Source organism: Bos indicus, chromosome 20 (genome assembly GCF_029378745.1).
Source record: "Bos indicus isolate NIAB-ARS_2022 breed Sahiwal x Tharparkar chromosome 20, NIAB-ARS_B.indTharparkar_mat_pri_1.0, whole genome shotgun sequence".
NCBI lineage: Eukaryota > Metazoa > Chordata > Mammalia > Artiodactyla > Bovidae > Bos > Bos indicus.
In genome coordinates, this window is record NC_091779.1 from 44,399,587 (window position 1) to 44,418,590 (window position 19,004).

The window sequence follows — 19,004 nt, forward strand, 5'->3', positions numbered from 1 at the left end:
CTCATCTTCTATTGCTATACTCCAACCTAAGAAAAAATGATTAGATATTCCAAAATTTTTTACATTATACATTCACCAATTTCTGAGTGCTTTTCTATTTTACAAATGTTTCCCCACATTTAGATGTTGCTTTAGATGGGGAGAATTTAATATTAATATTTAAAGATGAATATTCAGGAAACAGTTCTGGGTGAAAACTTTACATTTCAAAGGTCAAAGGACTTACTAGTTCAATTCAGTAGCTCAGTGGTGTCATACTCTTTGGGACGCCATGGACCACAATACACCAGGCTTCCCTGTCCATCACCAACTCCCAGAGCTTACTCAAACTCGTGTCCATTGAGTTGGTGATGCCATCCAACCATCTTATCCTCTGCTGTACACTTCTCCTCCTGCCATCAACCAAAGGACTTACAATTGCCACATAAAGTGCTCTAAGGGAGCTATGGAACCTGCTTATCACCAGATTTTGGCTGGAATATATAGTAAATTCTCCTAGAGTTGTGGAATGTTTTCAGGCAGGTAAGTTAGGAGGTCTGGGTTATTTTAGGAATATGGACTTAAGCTGGTATAAGCCATGCAAGAGTTTGGCTAATTCCCTCATTGAATGGAGCTGGATAGAACCATTATTTGCCAAGAGTTCTGCAGTTCTCATAACTAATTTTCTGATTTTCATTTACATTCCAACATATATTACTGTTGTCCTAAGAAAAATGGTCCACAACATAAGAGCTGTGAGTTTAAGTTTTATTCAGGCTCCTACTGAGGATGAAAGTATGAGAGACAGCCTCTTAATTGAAAGTGAAAGTGAAAAGTGAAGTCGCTCAGTCATGTCCGACTCTTTGCGACCCCATGGACTGTAGCCTACAACGCTCCTCCATCCATGGGATTTTCCAGGCAAGAGTACTGGAGTGGGTTGCCATTTCCATCTCCAACCTCTTAATTAGCTATGGAAAAACTGCTCTGAATAAGTAGGGGAGAAGCCAGTTTATGTATCATTTTGGCTTCCCTGGTGGCTCAGACAGTAAAGCGTCTGTCTGCAATGCAGGGGACCTGGGTTCAATCCCTGGGTTGGGAAGATCCCTTGGAGAAGGAAATGGCAGCCCACTCCAGTACTCTTGCCTAGAAAATCCCATGGACAGAGGAGCTTGGTAGGCTACAGTCCATGGGGTCGCAAAGAGTCGGACACGACTGAGCAACTTCACTTTCTTATACTTACTCTTCCTAACACAGCAAGAATCTTTAGCAGCTAGAAAACTGATGCTGTTATTGATGTTTCCAGAAAAACCACAGGGCAAAAATAAAATGTTTTGAGCATTGAGCTTTCCTCTTGAGATGTATAATGCCCATAGGCTCTGGAACCAGAGATACAACAGTCCTGTTAGTAGACGGCACTTAAGGGTCCAACTTTCACGTGCTTCACCTGGAGACTGAGGGTAATCTTATCTCAAGTCCCTTCAGATGAAACAGTGTAGCACCAAAATTAGGCAAAAAGTGATGCAATTATCCTGTACTCCAGCTGTAGATATTAAGAGCTTGACCTAGTCCTAAAGACAAAGAATAAACTGAACTTCAATTTCTCTTAAAATACAGATCCAGACAGAACTTTCTAATGTAAGGATAAATTAAAGAATTAAAGAAGGGAAGAAAGAAAAAGGTGGAAACAAAGGAAGTGAGGAATACAAGGACAAAGTGATTGGAGGGATGGAAGGACACAGAGAGAGAGAGAGAGAGAGAAAACAACATTATCAGTTCAGTTCAGTCACTCAGTCATGTCTGACTCTTTGCGATCCCATGACTCGCAGCACGCCAGGCCTCCCTGTCCATCGCCAACTCCCGGAGTTCACTCAGACTCACATCCATCGAGTCAGTAATGCCATCCAGCCATCTCATCCTCTGTCGTCCCCTTCTCCTCCTGCCCCCAATCCCTCCCAGCATCAGTCTTTTCCAATGAGTCAACTCTGTGCATGAGGTGGCCAAAGTACTGGAGTTTCAGCTTTAGCATCATTCCTTCCAAAGAAATCCCAGGGCTGATCTCCTTCAGAATGGACTGGTTGCATCTTCTAACAACATTATAGATAAACACAAATAAATAATAAACTTGATGATTCATAAGATTCACTTTGAACATGTCCTTTAAATAAAAACACTAGGGAAACTTTTCGTAAGGAAGACTTTCAGGAAATATAGAATAGATTGAAGAAAAAAGGCTACAAAAGGAGATAAAAATGAATAGTATGCAAAAATGTTGCATAAAAACAAAAAGAGCAAAAGAAAAAATAATACTGTAAACAATTTAGAAGATAATTTACAGTGGAAAACAGTGTAGCAATGTGGAGGGAAAATCTGAGAAACAATCCTACATTTAAGAAAATAAGGCACTAGGGATAGAGTGTGATACAGATGTTAGACTAACATATACATTAGGAAATATGAACAGGACCTATACTCAAAGAAATAATGGAGTAAATTTTTTAAGCCATAAAGATAAGAAAGTAAAATTAAGCCTAATTAAAAAAATGATAATATATATTTTATTTATTTATTTTTTACTTTACAATATTGTATGGTTTTGCCATACATCAACATGCATCTGCCACAGGTGTACACGTGTTCCCCATCCTAAACCCCGCTCCCACCTCCCTCCCCATACCATCCCTCTGGGTCATCCCAGTGCACCAGCCCCAAGTTTCCTGTATCCTGCATCGAACCTGGACTGGCAATTCATTTCTTATATGATATTATACATGTTTTAATGCCATTCTCCCAAATCAACCCCCTCTCCCTCTCCCACAGAGTCCAAAAGACTGTTCTATACATCTATGTCTGATAATATGTATTTTAAAGTTCTGAAACAGCATGCACATATAATTGAGGGACAAAGTATAAATAACTAAATCTTTATAATATGGCAGGAAAAAATAAGAACAAGAGAGCATAAGAGAAAGAAGTGAGAGAAATTGTGGTGGAGAGATGTATAAATGTGCTAGTTGCTTGATCTAACAGTGCTAAGCACAAGATGTTAAAAGTCATTTGAATAAGAAATAGACTTCTAAGGATTAAATATATGTAAGGAGAAAATTCTTCTTGAGTGTTTTGCATATCTCCTGAAAAGGAGAATTACAGTATTTTTGCTCTGGGTAATCTTTTCAAGGATGTTTGTATAGTAAGCAACCTTGAAAGACAGAGAATGCCTCCCTCTGAGCAAATATAACTCTCTAGGATAATAAGATAATAACTCTCATAGGGATAAAGATTGGCAGGTTTTCCAGCAGCTCCTTACAAAAGCTGGGGCTTCCTAATGTCAGGGTTCATCTCCTAAAAAGCAGCTCCACTGTATGTGAAAGCATCCTCTGGCCTTCACTGTGCTGTGCTTTAGGAACTGGGGCTCAGGGAATGGGCAAAAGTAGCGTGTCTGGGGCTACTGTTATTTCATTGATCAATATATTTTCCTTTGTCTCTGGCAAAGTTATTTATAAAGTTGTTGCTAGTGAATTTATGAATTCACAAGTAAACTAAAATCTTAGACCTTTCAAAGTTCTTGACAGCATGCTATTTAAAAACACAATCATTAACAGAAATTACTCACATATCAAAAAATTTGAAGTGCTGGCAGGAAGATGTATGTAAAAAATCTAAATTATTATATCCCTCAAGGGTAGTCAGCAAATAATTCCTTATATCTATTCATCAACACACAGTATTATAATCATGCTCTGTAGAGTTAGAAACACAGGACAACAAAAGACTAAAGAATGTAATGTTCAAAAAAATTTGCCTGTGACAAGTCTTAGAATAGGAAAGACAGAACACTGTAGTTTCTTATGAGATGAAAATTTTTCATTTTCATTTTTTCATGAATTACATAATAATTAAACCTGGAAATATAATCCTTTAAGTATCCTGTTAGGATAATTTAAAATAGTTAATTAAAAAAAGTAAACCTAGTATGATGTAGGTCTTTTTCTCTACTATATTAAAAAAGTGCCAGAAGACAACTGAAGTAGTTTCTGTAGAGTTAAAGGAAATTTATGAAGCCCCAAAATACATAATTAGGACAAGTTTTTCTTTCCTGAATTTAAGCAACAGAAAATCATTCTCAAATGTGAAAAATTCTTTATTTATACCACCCATTTAGCATCCTTAAAAGTATTTCTTAGATACCTAGTGAAAGTTAATCAAAACAAAAAAATTTCAAGGGGGGGGGGAGCAGAGTATAAAATATTTGGCAGGTCACCATAAGAGATTATCAACACACATAATTTGCAACATGTTTCAAGATTCCTTTGGTCAGTTGTTTGCTCAGAAAACCATTACTAGTCTGCATACATAGATGATCAGGTAAATAAAGGGACATGCTGATAGTGTCATTTCACTAAGGCAAATGAATTAAATCTTAAAAAGAACAGGTTCTTTACAATTTTATATTCCTTAGTACATAAATACAGGAGAATGGGAAATCTCTCCTTAAAGAGTTTGAGAACACATGGAGAGCTCTAAATAAGATTGTACTATTTTAAAACAAAACTACACTTTATGAAATACTAGAGCTCAAAATCTCAACGTGTTAAAGTAATTAACATTTTAGAGTGTGTGAGTGATACAGGCTTTAAAATTAAATGTCATAAATGCATTCGTTCAAAATCTCTGCATTTTCAATGCTTAAAGCATTACACATGCATCAATTTAATAACATATGATATAATAAATAAATCGATCTTTCTGGTTTATAAATTCCATTTTCTTATTGATCATCTTTAGGTTAAGCCAGATACTTAGATCTTAAACATTCTTTGTATCTGGCAACATCTTCGTATCTGGATGTGCAATGTGGAAGTTCTTCACATAACCACTATGAATCTTGAAGCACTTGATAAGAATTATAGTATTTTTGAATAAAAAAACAAAATAGTTGCTTTAAAGTACTCTTCAAATAAGAGTTTAGATAGTAAATAAAATTCACGTTGAAACGTAGTATAAGTTTCACATAGAAGATATTTCAATTCCAGAATATTTCTTTACCTCACTTTAATTTCAAAGATCACCAGAGAGAAAATCAAGTAATTCATGTCTCCAATTTCTTCCAATTGGATGGGAAAATAAAATATGATTTATTAAATTTGATTTGTGGAAATGTTTAGAATGATGATTGTGCTCTAGGACATGGGCTTGTGGAAATTTTAAATTTATAAAAAAATTAAGGAACATTTTGCTTAAGGGGAAAAATAAATCATATACTGTCTTTTATTGAACAGTTCACATTTATAAATTAGGTCACATACATGAGGAAATATTTTCCAAAAAGTATTTCTGTACTTGGGTTCCGTGATTACTGCTGTGGCAGGAAGGATGAGTGAGAGAGTAAACGCGGTATGTGTCTGTACGCCCTAGTAATTCCCTCAGGTTGCTGTTCTCCATACCAAAGTACTATGCTAACAGATACTATGCTAGCAGATTTTCTAATTTCTGATGCATACTTCTAAATTAATCATTGATTAATTTAGTTTTTAAGGTGCATTAAGAAAACACTGAAGTCATATATACATATACAATTTCAGATTGTTGGGGTGAAATTTTTGTGTTACAAATATGATTATACTCACACAGGATTAAATCTTCCACACTTTAGATTGCAATGGCTTATAAACACTTTTAAAGTTGGCATACTATATAAAACAAAATCTTACTCTTTGTATAGTGAGTTTTAAGACAAAATGTTACTCTTAATAATTTCTCTTCAAAATCAGTAGTCGTAAGATTGGAATTTGAAATACTGGTGCTCATTATAGAATTTTTATTATTTCACTGTCTATTTATAGATACTAATAACACCATATGGCCCAGTGATGGAAACACCTGTCACCCAGACAAATATTGATTAAATTACTTGGAATTACCTGAGGCACATGGGGAGTTAAAGGAGACTTGATTACACATGTATATATGTTTGATTAAAAATTGTCCTTTAGTAGAACGTAAATGAAGCAAATATTGAAACAGGGAGTTTTTTTCTCACAGGAAAAACTGTTTCTCACTCATCTGCATTTAATACTGGATTTTTAAATTATTTAGACATATATGCAAGGCATACTATTTAATTTTATATATTTAAATACTTTTATATATTAAAATATAATCTTGCTACTCTTCACACTTGGTAATTTTAATTGGCAGCAGGGAGACACTTTTCCACAGAAGTAGAGAATTCTCTTCTTGTATACAGTCTTGGAAAAATGCCAGGATTTATTTAAATAGTCGCCGTTTCCAACAACTTTCAAGTAAATATCATTGGTTTATAGATGCCTGCAAGTTAGGTTATACAAAATTGTTGTATATTTCATAACCATTGGTCTACTTACTAAAGTAGTATATTATGTTTGTTGTGTATTTCAATGAGACAAAAATATGCGAGTGCTCTAAAATTCAACTGCCAGGTTGAAAAGTTAAAAAAGAAAAAAAATTAAGTTAAAGTCATCAAACTATATAAGGCTTAAACCTTATCTATAAACTATATATATATAGAATGCATGAATAATGATGTATACTATATAATGAAAGTGAAAGTCGCTCAGTCGTGTTTGATTCTTTGCAAATTCAGGAGACTTTGCCTGAATTCTCCAGGCAAGAATACTGGAGTCGGTAGCCTTTCCCTTCTCCAGGGGATCTTCCCAACCCAGGGATTGAACCCAGGTCTCCTGCATTGCAGATGGATTCTTTACGAGCTGAGTCACAAGGGAAGCCCAAGAATACTGGAGTGGTTATCCGATCCCTTCTCCAGAGAATCTCCCCAACTCAGGAATTGAACCGGGGTCTCCTGTATTGCAGATGGATTCTTTATCATCTGAGTTATCAGGGAAGCCCTATAATATATGGTCTATAATATGTGACTTCTCCTGACCCTGAAAATAATAAATAAAAGTACATTATTATATGTTTTTTTCTGATCATATATCCAACTATTTACTGATGGTCACTGAATATAATGATAAATGCTTGCTATTGCTACTATAATGTGCACTTAAGTATTATAACATAAGCGTAATGATTTTTGAAGCAATATACATATTACATTTCTGAGAATTCATAGCCTGAAGTGACATTCAGCCAATAATATGACTTTAATTAATTTTCAGTATATTTTTAGTTCATACTTAGAAAAAAACTTTGCATTAATATATTTTAAAAGGGAATATAAAAGCAGTTGTAATTACCAAGTGGTTTTTAAACATTTAACAGTGATACTCTAAAAGACAATTGATTACGATCATAGGTATTATCAGGAAGGCAATGCCAAAGATACATTTATTAGGAAAAAATAATATGGCAATGTTTTTTGATAGCCCACCACTGTCAAATAGTCATAAGGGCAAAACTAATACAATATTGTAAAGTTTAAAAAAAAAAAAAAAAAAGAATACTAGGGGGTTGCCAAAAAAAAAAAAAAGAAATAGAGGAAGAATGTGGTAAAATTTGTTTCTGAGAATAGGAATATCTATAGATAGTTTTATTTTTAATAAATATTAATAAAGTCTTTTTGTGCTTACCTTTGCCCCCAAATATCTTACCTCTCATAAGCCACTAAGTATTTTCTGAATAATACTTTAAAAGAAAATGATTTCAGTAACCAGAAATTTTAGAAGACAGCTGTTAAATACTTGAGTGTAAAACAGTAGTTTCTGGGGAAAAAAAATCATGTTCCTAACTCCTTCAAATTCTAGTCTCTTTATGTTTCTTTAAACTTAAATATTATATTAAAAATAGCTTTGTCAGTAAAGCATGTCTGCTTAGGGCCCTACCCTACTCTTCCCCAAAGTTCCATTGTGTAATAAAATATCTCAATACACTCTAGGTACATATGTGTGTCAGAAGTCTTAACACCTGAACCAAACTTTGCCTGAAAGTTTTCAGAACCTATGTGAGGAAGTTGTAAAATAAAAGAAATATTAAAATTAAAATCATGTAAGCTTAAATAATGTTCTCAATTAAAATAACAAAGACTCATATTCATCATTTTCTAATATGTATTACACTTTTATATCATCTAAGTGATTGAGACAAGGCTGTGGTCCATGTGGAAAATTCTTAAAAAGATGGGAATACCAGACCACCTGACTGGTGTCCTGAAAAATCTCTATGCAAGTCAAGAGGCAACCATTAGAAATGGACATTGAAACAACAGACTGGTTTCACATCAGGAAAGAAGTATGTCAAGGCTGCATACTGTCACCCTGCTTATTTGACCTATATGCAGAATATATCATGAAAAATGATGGGCTGGAAGAAGCACAAGCTGGAATCAAGATCGCCGGAAGAAATATCAATAACCTCAGATATGCAGATGACACCACACTTATGGCAGAATGTGAAGAAGAATTAATGAAAGACGAAAGTGGAAAAGTTGGCTTAAAACTCAGCATTCAAAAAACTAAGATCATGGCATCCGGTCCCATCAATTCATGGCAAATAGATGGGAAAACAACGGAAATAGTGCGAGACTATTTTCTTGGGCTCCAAAACCACTGCAGATGGTGACTGCAGGCATGAAATTAAAAGATGCTTGCTCCTTGGAAGAAAAGCTATGATCAACCTAGACAGCAGGTCCATCTAGTCAAAGCTATGGTTTTTCCAGTAGTCATGTATGGATGTGAGAGTTGGGTTATAAAGAAAGCTTAGTGCCAAATAATTGATGCTTTTGAACTTTGGTATAGGAAGACTCTTGGGAGTTCCTTAGACTGCAAGGAGATCCAACCAGTCCATCCTAAAGGAAATCAGTCCTGAATATTCATTGGAAGGACTGATGATGAAGCTGAAACTCCAGTACTTTGGCCACCTAATGCAAAGAACTGACTCATTTGAATAGACCCTGATGCTGGGAAAGATAGAGGACAGGAGGAGAAGGGGACAACAGAGGATGAGATGATTGGATGGCATCACTGACTCAATGGTCATGAGTTTGAGTATACTCTGGGAGTTGGTGATGGACAGGGAGGCCTGATGTGTTGCAGTCCATGGGGTCACAAAAAGTTGGACACGACTGAGCAACTGAACTAAACTGAAGAGGGTACAAAACTTATGAACGACTTCATTAGTCAAAATCTCAATTTTGACACAGTCAGATGAGTTTAAGCAAAGGAGTAATATGATCTAAGTTAAGTTTTGATAGATCATCTTAGCAATTATGCCATGCCTAGTAGAATAATAGCAGAAGCAAGGAAAGCATTTAGACAACCTTTGCAGTCAGTCTGGTTACATAATTTGACAGACCAGTGCAAAATGAAAATATTGGAATCTCACTTTTAAAAATGTTCAAGAATTTCAAAAAGCCAAGAGCAGAGTCCTTTTATCCACAGGGACCTACTGCACAGTTATGTCACATAGGAAGCTGGTCCTGTTTGCCACAATTCTTGGGTATGGGTGGTGACGTTATCAGTGCTGAACTGGTCAAAAGTTGAATATTGAAGACTTAACAGACTGGATTTGTTTGTAATGTGAATAAGGAAAATAGAAAGAGAGGAGACAGGCATAAACTTAGGTCACCACCGAGGCCCAAGAATTGTGGCAAACAGGACCAGCTTCCCATGTGAGATAATAATAATAATAATAATAATAATAATAATAATAATAATAATGTGAGATAACTGTGCAGTAGGTCCCTGTGGATAAAAGGACTCTGCTCTTGGCTTCTTGAAAATTTTTTAAAATTAGAATCCAACATTTTCATTTTGTACTGGAGTAGGAGATGGCAACCCACTCCAGTATTCTTTCCTGAGAAATCTCATAGACAGAGGAGCCTGGAGGGCTACAGTCCATGGAGTCGTAAAGAGTCAGACAAGACTGAATGACTAAACACATACACAGTAGTGATTTAAGAAAATATATTTGTAATTGTTATCTAAATATGTACATGAGATTTCACATGCATGTTTGCACTTAACTCCACTGAGTGTCTTTAAGAAACCTATTTACCTTATCCACTTGAAAAGAACTTGTTGATAATTCAAACTAAATACTGATGTTCAAGGAAAATAATTTGTATCTAAATATTTAAATCCTAGACTTATGATTAAATGACAGGGCATCTTTTTTACCTTCATTCTTAATTCTTGAATGATTACAAAGTGATTAATTTCTGGATTATAAAAATAATTCATAAACAGTATAACATATTTTGTGCTAAAAATTGATAGGACCACCCTCATAGTAAGCTCATTATTTTTTAAAGCCCATGTCTCTTAATGTCTGTTGAGCTTTAAAATGTACACATTCTATGAGCCAGCAAATGAACCTCTTCATAGCTTCCCCTATTTCCAATAGCATTCCTTCCTTGTGTTGACTTTTTATTCTGTAATTTAAAATGCTCTGAGGACACAAATATCAAGTAAATTGCTTATAATTGCATTCCTACTTGTTATTAAATTCAATTAATAAGTATACTCTAAATATATATGAAAATGAAAGTATGCATTCAGGCTTTAATTTTCATGCTAATCTTTTGCTTATTTTCTAATCAGTGCTGAAAAAAGCCTTAAGATGCTCTTCAGCTTTGACTCTGGAGGTCAACAAGGACATTGAAGAGCAGAGAGCTGATAAAATGGGGGCTACATGGCAGAGCAAGCCACTGTGATTATTTCCTCGGTGTCTGTTTTGCAGAAAGATCTTGTTATCTGAAAAACTCAAGAAGATTATAAAGGTTATTTTTCAAGGTAGAAGATGTGTCAAAAAAAAAAAAGCTACTCAATCATGCTGTCAAAGATTTGTGTAGCTGAAATTAGAATTTATATTAGAAAATGTATTTCTCTTCTATATTGGATAAAGTAGAGAATTCAAATTTATAATTAAATCTGTGTTTCATGAATTTGATGATGTCCAACAACTGAGGAATAAAAAACAGTGTTTTGACCAAGATGTGTAATTATTTTCTAAGGTAATGAAATAAAGAATGGACATAACATATCACAGAAACTATGATAGAATGGAGAGTTAATTTCATGTTTTATATTCATTTCAAATTAATTATAATGTTATGATTCTATCACAGATATTTATTTCTAGAAATGTATATTTTATATAAAATCAATATATAATTAAACTTATATATTTTAATATATAATTAATATATATGAAATTTATATTAATACCACTCTATAGTATTTATCTGAACTTCTCCATATAATAAAATATATTAAAAGTATTTAGGGATTTTTACAATGTAATAATGTGTATGCATGTGTGTGTGGGTGTATTTTAAATGAGAAAGACATAAAAAATGTTGACATATTGGTAGCTTTGTAAGCAAGTCTTTGAATTTCAAATAAGGGCTTCTCGTATTACATTTTCAAGTAATAATTCAAAATTTATTTGCAGTTTTATAAGATTCTACTTCATGATTCCCAACTGTTGAGATAAAAGACTCTAAGGAGCAATTTCTTGATGGATTTTAGTAGTGAAAAATATGAAAATAAAAAGCAAGGAAGCACAGTTAACATTTATCATACATTATTTCTGTAATAAAAAAAATTACTGATGGAGTCATCTAGGAACAATTTTTCTTTGAAAGAATAACTGTCACATGCAATACTAGAGATGCTGATTGTATATATGTATTAAAATATTTTAAAGGCACACAATACCATTTGAAAATATTTGTAATTCATTTTGGATTAAAATATATTAAAAGAGTGCAGTAATTGACAAACTAACACTTGACAGTATTTGTAATTCATATATACTCAGTTTTAACCAAAGTTTCAAGCAATTTAAAATTTTAAATAAAGTAAAATTATACAGATTTCATAATAATGTGCAAACATAAAGTCCATAAACTCAATAAAGAGATCCAAAATGGTAATTTGAAGGTAGACAAACTGTCCCAAGATTATTTGATAAAATAATTACTGATATTAATGTTTCCATTCATCTCTGATATTTCTGTATTTTTATATCCATACTCAGATTTGTGAGCATTAAATCACATTTATGGATGAGATGGAACTATCTCAGTTCTTCAATTTATATAATTTTCTGTTATTGTCTTCCAGAACTTCAAATCATTTTCACTAATGTAAAGATCCAAAAATAGTATATTGGACAATGCCTTCTGTCATATGGATATCCAAGAAAATAAACTTCTCTGTAACAATTTTATCTGGATTTTTTTCTTGTGTCTACACCAAACACTAGCTGGATAGTTAGCAATGAATACTTTATCAAATATTTAGCAAAATTACATATCATACACCATGCTAGATGCTGAATAAGGCACATAAGGTTGTTTGTCTCTTGAAGTTTGCATTCTAGTGGGAAATTCAAACTTTGAAAAAATGTTTCCAAGTGTGTTGAATTCTAAGAGAAGAATACTTAAAGTGGAATTAAGAAAATCCAGAGGAATGGATCCTCAATATGGTTTAAGAGAAGGAGATTGTACCTCCCAGTTTGCCTAGAACAGGTCAACTCTTGCCCATTATATATGGGTGTGTGTGCTCAATAGTATCCAACTCTTTGTGACCCCACAGACTGCAGACCTCCAGGCTCCTCTGTCCCTGGGATTTCCCAGGCAAGACTACTGGAGTGGGTTGCCATTTCCTTCTCTGGAAGATCTTCCTGACCCAGGGATCAACCCTGATCTCCTACATTGGCAGGTGGATTCTTTACCACTGAACCACCTGGGAAGCCCATTATATATCCACATGTTATTGTCAATAATACTCCATTTCACTCGCAAAATTGTCACTGTGTGAACAATAAATTGTATGGTTTCTCTACTTAATACTATGTTAATTTTCATTTCTCTCAATTGTGTTTTGGTTTCTGTTAAATAATAAATATTCAAAAACCGGGCTCCTCAGGAACTCATAAAAATGTATATTGTTGATTGAAAAGAGTAGCTTTTTTGTTGTTGTTGTTCTTATCAGATAGTATACTTAGGAGGCAAAGCTATGGTGATCTTACAGAATTCAGCATGAACTCACCTGGATGGTTGGTCAACTTCTGTTTACATGGAATGTCCTGAGGGAATATGCAGAAAAAAAAATAAATCATCCTCTAAGCTAAATTGTGGATCTTTTTATTAACTTGATTAGATACTTTGTTGTGATTTACAAGTGCCACAGCAGGAGGAAAGAAAATAATATCAATCTGCTAAGTTATTTAGCAGCAAGTTATAGTTAAAATTGACTAAAATATAGAATATTTCTAAATTTATTTGAGTTTTTGTTTCTATTCTATTGAATTTTTCCAATGTAATTAAAAGAAATCAGCATCTTAAACTTCTCATTTCCTCCACAGAAGTGGCCTCTTATTCACCCAAATACTAGTTCTCCATGAGAACTACTTTCCAGACTAGAATTTGCTGAGATATTTCTCTATTGTATGTCATGAGCAACCAGGTACCCAGCTTCTGATTTTCACTCTTTTAATGCTACAAACTCAAGTGTACAGTCCCAGGTTTTCCTCATGTTCCTGGGGTTCTACTGCTTCCACTCAGTTCAGATAATGCCACACTGTTACTTATTGGTTGCAAGCAATAGAAACCACTTTTGGTTAGGCAAGATATATCAGAGCATTTGTAGAATCAATGGGATAGTAGAACCTGGACAATAACTAAGAAAGACAGCCAAAATCTTTCCACAGGAATAATCAGCTAAAGTTAGCATCACTGCCACCATTGATACTTGATGATCCCCATGCTCTCTGCTTCAGGACTCTGGCTGGCAGGCAGCTGCACTCTGCCACTTGGTTTTATTTGCTTTCCTGACTCCCCTGTATCTCACTGAATGTGATCTACTTATTCTTTTGAAAGTCTTGGCAAATAAGAACCAAAGAAAAGGTTAATAAAGGACAATTAAAATAGTACAATGAATATATGGGTAGAGCATCACATTGGAAAACTGAAGACATTGAGATAGTGCTTTTGTCAATAGTAGCTGAAGAGTATTTTTTAAAAACTCATCTACCAAAGTCATTCAGGTGCTATATACTAAACAGTCCATGATCCTTGGTAATCTTTATTGAATTAGTTGTATAGGTCTATGTTTTTCCATCTCTACTTTTTTCCCTTTAAATGTGTCTTCTCCTCTAATTATCTTGTACTTTTCATTCACTTATAATTGTTTTATTAAGGTACATCATAAACTATTATAATGCAGGATAGACTATCATTTTCGCATGAGTAAAAGCATGTCTCATGTTATAATTTACTTTGTTTTTAAATTATAAATTGATGATGTAATATGTCCATTATGCCATTGTGGGTTAGTTATTGCTCCTTAAGTACCATACCAAAACATAGGGGCTTTAAACAATGCCATCCTAATTGTTCATGATGCTCTGAGTAGCAAACATGAGCTTGGCTCAGATGAGGGACTTTGTGAGGGGTTTCTCCTGCAGTTTTCATAGGGTTGCAGTCATAATATGACTTGATTGAGGTTGAATGGTCCCATACGTCTTTACTCACGTGTGTAGCTGTGGTTTCTCAATTCTCTTTCATGGGGTTTCTCATGTTCCAGTGGCATATAGTACCCTTATGGCTAGAAGAGGAAAGGAAAGGATGTTAAACACTTATTGAGAAGTTATCTCTTGAACTCTAAAATCGTCTGTACATCATGCTATGGGTCAAAGGAAGTCACATTTCCAGTTCAGATTCAGTAGATGAGGAAATAAACTACTTCTTAATAGGACTATTGCAAAGGTACTGCCAAAGAGAAGACACACGGGGTAGGAGGAATCATTGACACATTGAAATAAATCAACGCCAATACTTAGCATAAGCATATAGATAGCTAGTTTACAGAAATAACATTTTAATTTATTCTATTAAGGATACTACATTAAGTGGGAAAGCACAACGTAGAAGAATATAGTAGTAAAGGAAAATTATCCTTTCAACAGTTTTTACACTTTCATACTAGTATGTTATTTCTATCTCATTCAAATACATTTTCAAAAACAGGGTAGAATACTATCTGAAAGCAAAAGATTTTTTGATTCATATTATGGAAAACAGCAAGTGAAAAATAGCAAGATAAAAGAAATACTGAGGCAGTAATAAATAATTTTGATAAACTATAATATTCAATATAGAAAATGAATGGCATCTTTTAATATTGAGTAAAGTATGAGACAATTCAATTAAAAATAGCATCATTTTAGTTCTCTTTACATTTGCTATCCTGTTGTATGCTTTTATTGCTCATAACAAAGCACCACAGTGGGAACAGAGAAATGACCAATTTACACTGACATTAGGATTCATATTAGGTAAGGAGTAAAAAGGAAGTCATGTATGTGAGAAAGCGAATGAGTACAACGTGATAATTTCTACCATCCTAGAACAGAACAATAAGACTTCTGATTACCTTAGCATTTCATCTCCTTGACCTACTTATAAGAACTCACTGTTGTCACAGTAGTTGTAGAATCTAATTTATTTGCAAAGACCTGTGTGGAAAAGGAGTTTACAAATCTCCCCTGGTAATCTTTTTATGGTCCAGTATGAATTTCTGTCAAGTGTATCTTCCTGTTGTCCAATCTAAATCACTCCTGCTGTGATTTAAACATACCTCCATGTCTTCTACTCTCAGTGGAAATGAACAGCAGCTGGTTATAATACTCCATGTACTTGAAGGTTATAGTTTTAAAAGACACTCATTTAATCTGCTCTTAAAAAAAAAAAAACTCATGAATTTCTGAATATTTTCTTTACAAGATCATTGAATGTTTTTAAATGATCACAAGCCATAAAAACCATTAGCATGCTAACACAGCGATAAATAAAGTAGTTCCTATATGTGCCTCACTCCTTGTTTACAACGCATTATATGTGTTGATAGATTTGGCATAGTTTTTTTTTTTTTTTTTTTTTCCCATTCTATGGGGGATCACAGTCAGAATTTTAAGTATTTCAATTTGTGTGAGAGTTGGAGTATAAGGAGAAAAATATGAATGTATGTAAAAATATTGACCTATAATTAAAAAAACAGAAATCTTTATGAGTTTACTTAAGGATAGCATCTTGATTTCCTTAACTTTCTAATTTGAACAGTGAAAACAGTACAATCTGGTATATTTTAGGAGTTGAGTCATAATGTATAAAAACTGTTTAATTCTAGAATTGAATTAGATAAATAATTATGAGTAAACTGGAAAGACATTGTTGGGAGAGATCAATGTTTTATCCAGGTGATGTATGGCACAGTAAATCTTCAGAAAGACCACAGCCAAATGTAAAAAAGTCTTAAATATCTCTTTCTCTATTGCTTATTTAATGCAATATCACAGCTGGAAAGAAAATTATTTGTTGTACTGTTAGCATTTTGAAGGATTTCTTACTGACATTCAGAACACCCACAGTTCAAGATTCACCAGGGAATATTTCTATGGATTCAATTGTCTAGCAAAGCTCAATACATACATACATATCTGTGTGTATATATATATATATATATATAATATATATATATATATATAATGCTGTTAGCATTTTATATATTTTATTTTATATATATAACAAAATGCGATAGCTCCACCAAAAGATTATTTTCTCTCCTCTTTCTTAATTCACTTTATAAATTTAAATTCACTACACCATTTAAAATATATGAAACAAAAGATGTAGCAATCAGGCTGTTAGATAGCTATTTGGAGGATGATGCAGTGCTGTGGTAATAACGTTGTATCGTCTCTACTCTGTGGCCAAAAGGTGAAGTGTATTTTTCTTACAAAGTTGCCGCAGGCCTGGTAGAACTTGGGTGTAAGGAAATATCTTCATGTTGATTCTTATATTCCTTGCCATTCTTTGTATTCTTAATAATCATTGTAGGGAAAGTAGGGGAAAAGCAACTGGTCCAGAAATTATATTGTATCTATAAGAAAATTGACAATAAGCCAGTGAATTTTTTGTATATTTCTCAAGCAATATGAGAACTCTCTGTTTTCTGCTACGCAATTTCACAGATAAAGGGCTTGGTGTTAAATTTCATCATTTTTTCAAGCATGAAGTGAGTGTACCTCACACAAGGCTATATGAAACTATGATTGGCACACTCAGGTAAAGTCAGTCTTCTAATGTTTATTGTTAAATACTCTTTACCACATTTAATCAGGTGTATATCCTGTTATCATTTGGTGATCTCTTTTACCTTTAGGTCTTCTTGACTATCAGAGTATGTTCAGATCAATCACTGCAAATCCACCTACACTGCACCTATATTGCCTAGAATCCTCAACAAAAAGTTGGTGGTTTTAAACAATAATATATTATTTCTCATGCCTCTATCTGTAGGTCAGCTTGACATTAGCTGTTCTACACTGGGCTGCTCTAAGCAGTCTGTGCATCTTGGGGAGACTTGGTCACGTTTCTACCAGAAAGCCAGGGAAAACTGACCAATGTTACACGAGATCTCTCCTCTTGAGATAACAGACCTACGTGGGAATTATTTCACATGGAGATGGAATTGCTGCAAGATGTAAACTGAAATTGGTGAGGGTTTTTTTTAGGCCTAAGCTCAAAATCAGTACACTTTCATTACCATGGGTTTTACCACTTGGCCAAGTTCAAAGTTAAGGTTCAGATGCACACACTGGCTCTTAGTAAAATGGACTTCAAAATTAGATGCCAAGAGGCATGGTATCTGGAAGGGTGAAAAACTATTTAAATAGATTTGAAACAATTTGCCTGTGAACCCTATTGACTAGAATCTTATTTGTAAGCGAGATAATACTCTTAATTATATGAACAATTTTGATGTTATCTAAAATGTTTGTATCTTTTTATATAAAGATAAGTTGTATTGGTTTTATATATCTATGCACATATACATATGAATATATATATATATATATATGCATATACATTATATGTGCTTCAGATCAGTTCAGTTCAGTTCAGTCGCTCAGTTGTGTCCGACTCTTCGAGACCCATGAATCACATCACACCAGGCCTCCCTGTCCATCATCAACTCCCGGAGTTCCTTCAAACTCATGTCCATTGAGTGGGTGATGCCATCCAGGTATCTCATCCTCTGTCGTCCCCTTCTCCTGCCCCCAATCCCTCCCAGCATCAGGGTATTTTCCAATGAGTCAACTCTTTGCATGAGGTGGCCAAAGTATTTGAGTTTCAGCTTCAGCATCAGTTCTTCCAATGAAGACCCAGGACTGATCTCCTTTAGGAGATCTGGTTGGATCTCCTTGCAATCAAAGGGACTCTCAAGAGTCTTGTCCAACACCACAGTTCAAAAGCATCAATTCTTCAGCACTCAGTTTTCTTCACAGTCCAACTCTAACATCCATACATGACCACTGGAAAAACCATAGCCTTGACTAGATTGACCTTTGTTGGCAAGGTAATATCTCTGCTTTTCAATATGCTATTTAGGTTGGTCATTACTTTCCTTCCAAGGAGTAAGTGTCTTTTAATTTCAAGGCTGCAATCAACATCTGCAGTGATTTTGGGGCCCCAAAAAATAAGTCTGAAACTGTTTCCACTGTTTCCCCATCTATTTCCCATGAAGTGATGGGACCAGATGCTATGATCTTAGTTTTCTGACTGTTGAGCTTTAAGCCAACTTTTTCACTCTCCTCTTTCACTTTCATCAAGAGGTTCTTTAGTTCTTCACTTTCTGCCATAAGGGTGCTGTCATCTGCATATCTGAGGTTATTGATAGTTCTCCCAGCTATCCTGATTCCAGCTTGTGCTTCCTCCAGCCCAGCATTTCTCATGATCTACTCTGCATAGAAGTTAAATAAGCAGCATGACAATATACAGCCTTGATGTACTACATCTCCTATTTGGAACCAGTCTGCTGTTCCATGTCCAGTTCTAACTGTTGCTTCCTGAACTGCATATAGGTTTCTCAAGAGGCAGGTCAGGTGGTCTGGTATTCCCATCTCTTTCAGAATTTTCCACAGTTTATTGTGATCCACACAGTCAAAGGCTTTGGCATAGTCAATAAAGCAGAAATACATGTTTTTCTGGAACTCTCTTGCTTTTTCAGTGATGCAGCAGATGT